This window comes from Pteropus alecto, unplaced genomic scaffold, assembly GCF_000325575.1.
Source record: "Pteropus alecto unplaced genomic scaffold, ASM32557v1 scaffold386, whole genome shotgun sequence".
Taxonomy (NCBI): domain Eukaryota; kingdom Metazoa; phylum Chordata; class Mammalia; order Chiroptera; family Pteropodidae; genus Pteropus; species Pteropus alecto.
The window spans coordinates 178742-188941 of NW_006438875.1; positions in this window are offsets into that span (position 1 = coordinate 178742).

Genomic DNA, 10200 nt, shown 5'->3' on the forward strand with positions numbered 1-10200 from the left:
GTCCACCCATTTTTCTACTCGTGGTCGGTTTTGCACATGCACTCAGAGATTCCCTTTATCCGTCTCTGGCCACTGCCTTTGCAGGGATCTTTCAGGCACCTCTTAGCAATTGGTGGGTCAGTATGAACCCCCGACTCGGATCACTGGAGTAGACTCCTCACAGAGATCCAGTGACACCACCCTAAGCCTTTGAGTTTCACCACAGAACCACGGATAGAGGCTCAACTCTTGCTTCGTAAACAGGCCACGTCTCAATCACACACAATTACACACCAAACACACTCGACCCTCCACCTGAGAGGTCATGGTTTCCTCTAACAAATATAGAGTATTCGAGTGACTTTGGGAGTTGATCAGGCTCTCCTTCTGCCCTTTAGTGGACAGGCTATCCCTGGGACCCGGTTACTTACCATACCATTCTGTCGGGCGATGCTTCTGGGCTGTTTCTGTGCCTCTCCAGTGCTTCTGGAGCAGCCTCCCAAGGTCACTGAAAGAGTCATCTTCCCCTACAGACAATAGGTCTGCTGACACCAGGTGAAGTCTGCTTCTCCCAACATCCTGGGAGCCAGACTCCGAAGACAAGGGAGGTGAAAAACTGCCATCTCCGCATCCCAGATGAGCCCCCAGAAATGTTGTAGAATTCTCAAATGGAGAGACGGAATAGCGAGGCTATAATCAGAAAGCAGCATTTATTGATGCCGGCACCAGCTCAGTGGATTCTTATCCAAAGGCTGAGCCCTGATTATAGCATAATGTGCAGTTTTATACAGTCTTGTTATTCCTACACAGCTACAGAGATAAAGAAGAACATTAATTGGTTGGCAAGCCATGAAACGACAGATGTGAGCTGCAGAGTCCTTGAGGTGGGAGAGGTAGCTATGATAAAACACGTTAGCTGGAGAGTCCTTGAGGTGGGGGAAAGGACAGGCAGGAATGAACTCGTTCCAGCAAGAAATGGCCAGGCAGGGTTAGGCTGCCACAGGGAATGCTATATTAAATCTATTTGCCAAAACTCAAATGGTCCCTTAGGCAATTTAAACTATGCAGGGGCAGTTGAAAGAGGCTTCCCTGAGTTTTACTTTGGACAGGTAGGTCACTAAAGGTGGGCAACTTTGCAGCCTTGTTAATATCCCCCCCACCAATATTGATTCATGAATGCTGTCATTTTGTCGGTGGACCAATGGTTCAATGCATGTACAGTATACTGTCAGTAGTGGAAATTTCAGAGCTTCTAGTAGGACTAGATTCTTATTTGGACTGAACCAGAGCTTTCTCTTATCAAACCACCAATTGTTGGATATATAATCTTGCTTTTTATTTTTTTTTTCCTCCAAAGCTGATTGTTGACCTTCTCTGGCCAGTTTATCTGTTATCATCTTGGAAAATGTCCCTTCAGACCATGACAGGTTTGACAGCTGCTGATGCCTTCAAGGGAAGCATCGTTAGCAGAAATGCCAGCAAGGCGATTTCCTTTCGCTTCTAGGAAATCTGGTTTAGAATATCCTGAAACCTTAATACTACTAAAGCATCAGATAAAAGTATAGCATAGCATCCAATAATTTCTGAGCATACAGGCCATTTCTAATTTTATTTCCACTAGAACCAAGGAAACCATGTTGTTTCCATAACATCCCTAAGCCTTGAGCTATGCCAAAGGCCTATGTATTGTAAGTATAAATGTTGACAGTTTTACCTTTTGGTAAAACACAAGCCCAAGTGAGGGCATAAATTTCAGCCTGCTGTGCAGAAGGAGCCAAAAGTTAAGATATTGCCTTGACAACTTCAAAAGGGGGATACAATCATATAACCAGCAAAGTACTTATCATTTTCATTTAAAAAATATGAACCATCTATAAACCATGAAAAGTCAATTTTACTCAAAGGCGTCTCCTGCAAATCGTCATGGGGAGTCACGTGGTGATCCATCAATGTCAAGCAGTCATGAGGTCTCAGAAAGGAGAAGAGTAGCTGGATTAAAGTTATTACATGAAAGAGTTATATGGAAGCAGTTAATGAGAATTTCATAGGAGATAAGGCAACTAATGGAAAGATGCTGGGTGTGCGAGAATTTAAGAGAGCTTCAACTGCATGAGGTACAATGATGGTTACCAGAAAAATTTGATGGGACCCGGAAAATTTTGAAAAAATGATGGGACCCGGAAAAATTTCCTCTGTGGCCTTAACCAAGAGGGCAGTACCAGCAATGGCTCCAGGACAAAGGGAGCCATCCACAGGGTCCAATTGCTCACTATAGTATCCTAGGTGTCTACTGTGAACCCTATGTTTGCAAATGATTTCCCCAAGGGCACCCTCTCCCTTTTCGTGCACAACAAGAAAAAGGAGCCTGGTAATGAGGAAGCCCAAGAGCAGCTGGGGATATCAGACTCTCCTTTAAAGCTTTAATGTCTCTGTCGCCCTGTTCGTCCCATAAAATTGGGTCAGGATTGTGATTCTTTAGTAAGACAGAGACGTTTTGCCATAATAGATTTGGGATCCAATTTCAGCAAGAGCCAACTACCCTAAGAAAATCTCACAACTGACGCTTAGTTTGGGGCCTTGGCAAACTTAGGACACTGTGAAGCCTACCTGGATCTAGGTGTGGTCCTTGTTCTGATATCAGAGGCCCCAAATAGTGAACCTGAGTTTTGACAAACTGTAATCTTTCTTTAGAGGCCGTATGTCTCTTTGAGACCAAAGGTTCTAACAGGTGGATGCTATCTTCCTGTGAGGAGACCTGAAAAGAAGAGCAAAGGAGTAAATCATCCATGCAATAAGGTGGAACCTTTGAAAAAAAATGTATTGTCCCAATCAGTCCTCAGAAATAAAAAGGGCTTTCAGTAAAATCCTAATGCATTTCTGCCCAGGTAAATTGTTTTCCTTCCTGAGTCAAGGCAAAACGGTATTGGCTAACTTCATCACCTGGGACACTAAAGAATGCACTACATAAATCAATCACCGGAGAGAACTTACTTCCAGTTGGGATGGAGGCTAGTAGTGTACGAGGGTCAGGGACAGCAGGGTATGGAGGAGTAACAATGTGGTTTATTGCTCGAAGGTCCTGGACAAGCCTCCACCCTGCTCCTTTAGATCTTCTCACAGGTGAAATGGGAGTGTTATAGGGGCTAGTATAAATGATAGTGTGGCCCCGAGTTACATTACCCTCTATTATGGGCTTCATACCTTAAAGGGCCTTTTTACTTATGAGATATTAATTAATTCAAGGAAGAAGTTCTGAAAGATCAATTTGAATCTGAATAGAAGGTCCACTGTGGATTCTGCCCATATCAGTCGAAGGTTTTACCCATAAGATGTCGGTTGATCCAAAAGAGACAACTGATCAGTGCTCTTAGACCCAGCTACTGTACTGTCAAAAACAGAACAAATGAAATATGTTGAAAGGCCATTTAATTCACAAAATTGGCCATTCCGAGTTACCATCAAGCTCTAACATTATTTCTCCCTTTCGGGTAAAGGATATTCCAGCATGATGCGTCTCTAGGAAGTCTTGGCCTCATAAGTAGGGAGGGACAGAAGACCAAGGAGAAAACCATCTATATCTCAAGGGGCCTGAGCAAAAAGGATCAGATTCAGAGTGAGATCTATTGAACACCTTTTTCAAAAGCCCCAAATACAAATGTATTATCAGAAATGAGTCGATGATATAAATTCTAGTGTTTCTTGATGAGTCGCTGCTTTGTAAATTCAAGTGTGTCCTATGTGGTAGAATAATTTGGGTGCGAGTTTCTATCATAATCTGATCATACCAAGTAGCCCAGCAGAGGGGGAGGGATGCCGACGAGGTCCACTGTGTTCATCATCATTTACATTATCGGTGGTACATTCTTTTCACATCAAGTACATTGGTCAGTCACTAAGTTACCCATGCCAGAGGATGAAATTCCTTTGAATCTCGCCTAAACCTTTAGGTTCTAAATATTTTTGTGTTACATGAGAACATAGGGGTAAGATTAGTAACATTGGGTCTGGAGTGTCAGTGTGTGTCTCAGATATTCGATCACATAAAGTGACTCAAAGTGCTCTGAGCAATGAAATGAGCTTCCCCAGATTGAGATTTAACATCTGCAGTTAGGAACGACTTTGAATTGTACTTGGCTGTTTGAGGAAAATATATGCCCAAATGTCTTTATTCCAGAAGGTATGATCGTGGACAAAGAGTTGTTGCTACTAGTGTAAGACAGCTAGATCATTTTCCTGGCAGAGGAATTGTAAAAAATGTATGGATGAGTTTGATTCTTGGCCAGGAAATTCTCTAGTGCTAGCATGATCACCTGGAGTTTGACTAATTGATCTGATATTAGGATCCGATCCTTGATCAGCAATGACTGTTCGATCTAGGGACAAAACGGAGCATCTCAGCAGTGGACTCCGTCAGGTGTGGGTGTGGCACACTTATCCATAAAAGTATAAATCCCCTGGTCATTTACATGCTCCTGAGTGACTTCCAAAGGGAACAGTGTGTCTAGAAAGGTGACCTCTTTCAACATGGATCGAATCACAGAACGGAACACACTCTCTCCTGTATATTGAATATGCCAGAGGCACCGCTATGGGCTCTTTGCTTGTACCAGGGTAAGACTCTAGGGGAAAGCCTGCGTGCTCCTGCACGCATGACCCAAGATCAAATTGGGAAGCTTGTTTTGGAGGATCAACCACAGAGACTCTGTCAGTTGCCAGAAGTAGAGGCTCTAATTAACTGTGTGCATATCCAGCTGAAGAGAATAGTTTCTAATACAAAAATGCCGTGGACAATTATGTCCACCTTGGGTGGTTTAGAAACTTTTGGATGAATAAAACAAGGGGGTGAGGGGAAGACAACAATAAAGTGACTCGTTTTGAAAATTCAAAAGCCCCTGGTGTTGCCCTAGACATTTTCCAGAGCGGGATACACATAAATTTCTAAAGGTGCTTTCTAAGTAAGCGGGTACCCAGTGGGCTTGAGTTGGGAACCAGAGTCCTGGAAAAGGTCTAAAGATGGCAATGGATAAAAATAACGCTGACGCTCATAAAAAGGATGTCCCCGGCAGATCACACTTGAAATATACCTGTATGTTTCAGAGCCACAGTACATTTGCAGATCTGTCCAACGAATGTGTTTTAAACTCAAAAACTTTGGGACCCCACTCACTTCATTCCTAGTTATATGTATGAGATGAGGGCAGGTGCAACCCTAGAGGGTATTTTCTCAATAAGACAGTGGCAAGAAAGACCTGCTGTGGTCTGTTTCATGCTACTCCAGCCCTTGAATACTTCCCAAGTGGTGAAAAAGAAATAGTTGAACACTAAAAATCAACGTTCAAGAGTATGACATTTTCCTGGAATATGAAATCAATTCTGTTGTTTCTTAGACACACACACTTACTCATACATATTTTAAACATGATATATATATATGTATACATACATATATATGTATCTTGGGTGTACCTGTGAGTTTACACAGATGTATAATACTGCCATCAAAAGATAAAAAAAACATGCCATCACTTCATAGGAACACTATCGTGGTTCCCATCTGAAAGAAACCCCTCTAATACGAAAGTTAACGTTATAAACAATAAGCTGAATTCCTTTACTTTGTAAAAACTCATAACCACTATTTTTCTCACTCTCTTCATGTGCTGTAAGTCAAAGTACATGGAAGTGAAACCTTTGTAAAGCAAAATGGGCTGTGGGGCTTTGGGGATCAACATAGACTTCCAGCCACTTCTGCAACAAAAAGACTGAAAATTTCTCCTATCTCCTCTTACATGGAAGGATATTTCTCAAAATGATACTCTCTACAGCTCACCTCAAGTATTCCTTGGATGATGCTCTAAGCATTCATGGTTCTTTGTGATGCGTCCACTGCGCAATCACAGTAAACGTGCATGGATATCGCCCTACTCAGAGAATAAACCCAGAAAGCTCTAGAACAGTGCAGACCTAAATAATGCAGAGATTCCTGACGCTTTTTAAAATTAAGAGGCAGAAAACTGCAGAATATCGAACTCTTTTTCCACTCAAGTAGTGGGCAGTTCTAGTTTGCATTTCTGCTGAATTATTATATTTATATTACATTCAAACATGTAATATAAAGATGTAAAAAACAAACAAAAACAAGAAGTGCAGAGTCTAGAGTTCTTTGTAATCTTCAGCTTGTGCACAATTGTTTTCGGGTTTTTTTTTTAAAGTTATCGTTTGAATTATCCATCTCCAACGTTTCCCTTTGGGTTCATAAAATATAAGTTATTAGTTTGCATCATTTTTGTACCTACATTTTTTCACATATTTATCTTGTCTTACTAAAATTCTATAAAATGTTCTAAAATGGAAAAAAATAATGTTCACTTAGATTGAAAACTTTTCTCAGGTGGAGTGATAATTGCATTCATCATCTTGTGTTTTATGAGAAGGTCCTCGAGAATTCCCTGTTGACTTCGTTTAAATGGATTTTTGTCTTCCGTGATAATTTTGTTGTGTACCAACAGTAAATATAAAATCAAAAGCTTGTTACCCATGCTAACTTCATATGTCAACTTTGACGTTTACACGTATCATCTCATTTCATAAGACATTTTAGGAATTTTATATTTTGCACAGTTAGCAAACTTTTTATGTCATTTCCTTCTTCAGGGTATCATGAAGAGCTGACAGGAGATTTAGGTTTTAAGCCGTTTGCACGTGAATATCAAATCACACTTTGGTAGTCTCTGAATAATAATAATAAACACCGAAACAATGTCCAAACTCATGACTACATATTCTTCATACAAAATGTTTCGTAACAGTTGCAAAAATGAGGATGAACCGTAGGTGTATCTTTATCTTTATGGGGAATCTTTCCTGTTAATCACAAGAATGCAGGACTTTCTTGCTCTGCTCTCTTTACTTCTATACTCAAGCAGTTCCTGAAACAGTGTTTAACTATACTGCATGGTAAAAATTCAAATTATCAACATTGACACCGTCACTCACTGAGGCTCCCACCCTGACAGCGAAGATATATACACACCCCAAACTCCTTACTACCTCACATGTCATCGTTTACTTTCCTTCAAAGCCCATTGTCCATCTTATAAATCGACGTTTACTATTTGTAATGATCTCTTTTCCCATGAAAACATAAGCACCAGGACTGCAAGAACTTGTTTCCTGCCTTTATACCCAAATCCGCCAGCGCCTTGAAATTCGTGCTGCATCGAAAGTGCGTGGCAACGAGAGATGTTGAAACATTAACATCGGTAGTCTCTGAGCAAGAAAGCCTTGATTGGGATAGTGGTCCTTTTTTCTCGGGCTAGGTTTCTGTTCTCTCAAATTTACCTAAACATAAACTTCAGTTGAGTCAAAGAGGAAATATTTAAAATATTATGTAGTATACTCAGAAGCAGATTTATATATTTTAACCGAAGCACTTTATGGTAAACTGTGTCGCCACGGGAAACGCAAAAGCTGTTGTGAAGGACCAGGTGCTGGCGGCCTCGCCTTCGCTGCAGTCAACTCTTTTCTTCTTGAAAAGAAAAATGTCACGGACGTCTTCATTTAAAACAAGCGGTGACCACGATGAACTAAGACATTTAAAGTGTATTTTGTAACTATATATCAAACAATGTTAAAAAAGAAAGTTCTAAATCACAAAAGTGACCAATATCACCCTCTTCTAACATGACTAACTGGGGCTTCTTACTAGTTTAGTTCCACTACATTGTTTTTGCCTTGTAGAAAATGATTATGATCACCGATGATGATAAGGTTTACCTTCCCTGAGCATTAAATACACAAAATGTCTTTTTTCCTTGAATAGCAATCGAACCCTCAAACACAAGCCTAAAATCATATAAGCAGTCATTTGCAGCACCACGTTACTCTTATACTCAGAATTTGTGGTCATTCTTATTAGAATCATTCTCTCTCTCTTGTGGACCACAGGTGCGATCCCATGGGTGACTGGCAACAGGGTACTCATAAAAATCACGATTTGAGCTTTTGGTATTAAGAATGAATAAGAAATAAATTTCATGACAAAATCCGTAACTATAAAAGAATACAATAAAATTTGCCTGAATAAAACACCTGAACTTGTATGCACATATTATCGACACATACATATGTTATATATATGTGTGTGTGTGTGCTTATATATATGTATACATATGTGTGTATAAAGATTAAATAAAGAAAACTTCAAAGTTTATCTGGAAATCCAGTTATAATGGGACATTTTCACGTATCCTCTCGACATGAGAAAAACACACGCCAGTTAACATTTGATGACTGAACAAGCTCCCATGTTGTTCTTTTCAAAAGAACCATTGTAGACGTCACGAGGAAAACGTACGAATACTATTAATAGCATAAGGTGTTTCCTGTACAAATTAGGTCTCATATGTACGTAATCTAGAGAAGAGGGGATTCAGACAATACCCGCAAAAAGGAAACTGAATTAGATTCATGGTGGACTACTCAAGAGGTCTTAAAGAAAATTTCAGACTTTGATGGAGCTTTGATGTAGACCTTGGAAAGACATCAGTGAAAACACACACCTCTAAGAAAATGGAATCGAAAAGCTGAGGACACTTTTGATGGGAAGAGCAAAAACTATGAAAAATTAGCTGAAAGATGATCTCCTCAAAGCTCCTATATATCTCCCTGTCTCCTGATATGATGGCTTCAAAATATCATTAAAGCTTTCTTAACTTCTGCCTTCCAAATGCATGCGATGCTCTTGGTGAATTCTAACATGAAACCATAAAAGAAATGGATTCTGAAAAACCTAATTTGTAATATTACCTCTGAGGAGGGATGCCTACAATTCTAGTTTTATCCTATGACAGGTCTCTTTTGTTAAAGTCTATCCGCCACATGCAGTCAAAAGGAAGGACAAAAAAAAGAAAGTCTAAAACAAGAAAAAAGTTATATTCTTTCATAAAATTAGACATAATAATTTATTCCAAATGAATCGATATGGAAAATAAAGACTGCTCTTTTATACCCGCCACCCTGTCACCCCAAAAAAACTTTGTCGGTAAGAAAGTTAGGATGTATATACAGTGAACTAGGCGTATCCAGGAACTGTCCTTAGGCCAGTAGGAAAAACCCAAATACCAAACTCTCATTTTTAAATGGAGCCTAAAACAAAACAAATACAATATTATACAAATTAAACTTAATTGCATATTACAAATGCACTTCAGTTCACTCATGGATCCAACAGACTTCAAAGGAGAAAGAGAAAATATTAAGTGATTTATGGAAAATGTAATACTTATCAATCTTATGTATTATAGTTGAAAGGTGACTCAGAATTCTCTCACCTCAATAATCGGTTCATAAATTAGTAAAAAAAAAAAATGTGGATGAAACACTTTTACAAATTTAATAACTCTCACGTGAATTTTTTTCTGGAACGTTATACGTGGCTTAATGTCCATCAAGCTTTCTCATGATACTTATATTTCATTTGGTAAGTTTTCTCTTGTGAGGATGTGAACCAGTTGAAGTCTTTCCCACACTGTTTACATTCAGGTTTTATCCAGTGACCACTTTCATACCTTCGGAGAAAACTGGGATGATTAAAGCTTTTCCCACATCACAAACATTCAAATGGTGTGTCTACAGTGTACACTGTCCTGTCTTCAGATGGTTTGTGACAAATAATGGCTTTACCAACGTTTACATTCATCTGCTTCTCTCCGGTGCGGTAAAAAACTGCCCATAGGCTTTACGTTCATACTGTTTCTCTCCAGTATGAGTTCTTTGGAGTGTTTGTAAGGAAATGTAATCCCCGCATGCTTCACCGCCCCGCCTTACATTCACAGAACGTCTCTGGAGCACGATTTTGCATGTTTTTGAAGAGAGCTAAAACACCTGAAAGCTTTACTACATTTTTCAATTCTTAGGTTTTCTCTCCAGCGTGATTTTTATGTCTGTGAAGAGAACTGATAACAAAATGCTTTAGTACACTGCTTACGTTTCTAGGGTCTCTCTCCAGTGTGACTTCTTTTGTGTTTTATTAAGAAATGGGACTCTCGGTAGTGTTTATCAAACTGTTTACATTCATAGGATTTCCCTCCAGTGTGTATTCTCTCATGTCTTTGAAGGTTACTGAGACAACTGAATGCTTTAGGACACTGCTTACACTCAGGGTTTCTCTCCAGTGTGAGTTCTTTCGTGCGTTTTTAAGGAATGGGCCTGTCAGAAGGC